Source organism: Micropterus dolomieu, linkage group LG17, assembly GCF_021292245.1.
Source record: "Micropterus dolomieu isolate WLL.071019.BEF.003 ecotype Adirondacks linkage group LG17, ASM2129224v1, whole genome shotgun sequence".
Taxonomy (NCBI): Eukaryota; Metazoa; Chordata; class Actinopteri; order Centrarchiformes; family Centrarchidae; genus Micropterus; species Micropterus dolomieu.
In genome coordinates, this window is record NC_060166.1 from 35013164 (window position 1) to 35015084 (window position 1921).

Genomic DNA, 1921 nt, shown 5'->3' on the forward strand with positions numbered 1-1921 from the left:
ATATGTCCCTTTGCCCTCAGTCCAACACTCCTCTTGGTACTGGCCAGAGTCTGAATGGGTCAGGCTGTGAATCATGTAAGAAGAAATATTCTCCCTGCTGACCACTGAAAGTCGTTGCTTCAGGTCTTCGGCTACTGTGGAGTTCACAGACCTGAGGTCAGAGGTATTCCACAGGACAAGCTTCTCCTCACCAACAAATCTGGAGATCAGACAGAAGTCGGCCTCCTTGTTGGGGTTGAAGGTGTAAGAGCCCCTTTCCTCTTGGATGATGATGAGTTCTTCTGCATCAATGTTGTTGATGAGAGCAAACAGCAGGAAGGAGAGCTCTGTGACTGCAGCCATTCTGCTCTGAGGTCTCCTTGTGAGTGTCGTGCAAAGACTGACACCACCCCCCTCATAAGCTCTATGTCATGTGCAGTGAGAAAGTGCTAACCAACAAAGAAGACTAAGAGTTCACAGTCATGCTAGCAGCTCTGTGAAGCTGTACTTTAGCTGAACATGCTCAAAATGATAATAATGATAACTAAAAACATTTAGTAAATATAATGTTTACCATCTTAGTTTAGTGTGTCAGCATCCCAAGAGTTTTTAATTAGTACTAAGCATGACGTACAGCTGAGGATGAGGGAATGTCTTTAATATTGAATTCATTTTGTCATAAACCAAAGTACAAATTGACAGATTAAAAGTAATTGCAGAAATAGCAGAAATGTGAGAGGAAATGGAGCCAAAACCACAGAGGCCAATGTGCCGTCAAACTCATATAATTAGGAGATGTGCGGAAACCACCTGTGAGAAGTGTGAAAGCTTGAGTAATAAAGTTTGTCTGTATCTATGGCTGTGATGAGAGAGAGAGAGATGACCATAAATACATGTAAAATAAATACATAAAAATAAAAGTAAGGTAGTAATCTAGACTACTTCAGTGTGAAGCTTGATATTTTTTGAGCATTTACATTTATTTTACTGTGATTTGTCCCATAACACATTCCTGTTGCCCCAATATTTTTATTGTTGTATATCACAGACATGTCGGTTTTGTTTGTATGTTGCTGCCCGTTTTGGTTAGAAAATGTTATTTTGGAATTGCTCACATGGCACCCATTAAAGGAGCGCTTCAGATTCAATATTATTCAAGTAGGGGGATTTGCACAAAACAGATTAAAAAAGAAAAGGTCAAAATTGAAGTAGAAGATGCTGAGATATCTTTTTAGTCACCACAAAGCTTCTAAACTGATGGATCCTACATTACCTACAACGCGCAAATTAATCATCTTCCTTTTCACTCATAGGTGAATATGTTGAATATCTCCCGTTAAGATCACAACACTAGACAGAGTCATGTTGTGTTTGTCACATTCTGTATCTCTGTTCCACCCTCCAGCCACATTTTTACTTCCCCAGGCGCCTTCATTGCCATTTTCTGTCCACCAGACACCCTTAAAGTTTTCCACCTGACTCCCACATCCACATGCTCACCCGTTTCCACTTTCTCTCATTAACCCTACAGGATATAATCTGCCTATGTCCACTATTTTCCTGCCAGATTGTCAGTGTTGCTTATATCTTTGCTTTTCAGCAATCTGAATCTGGAACCTGAAGCAAGTCAGGTAAATTTCATTTATATTACCCATTTTCACAAATCATAGATTTGCCTCAAGGGATTTTATAATCTGTATAGAATATGACACCCTACATCCTTAGACCCTAACCCTGGACACTGGAAAGTGGACCCTGTGTCTACCTGCCTGCAAGCTTATGTATACACTGAGTTTATGCGGTTTCTTTGTTTTGATGTGACACTCTCATTAAAGAACCTTAAACTCTCTCTCTCTCTCTCTTTATTTCAAGTTCCATCAATTTCAAATGTTTTATTTATGAATGGCTAAGAAACATTTAAAAAATCTAATATCAAACAAAC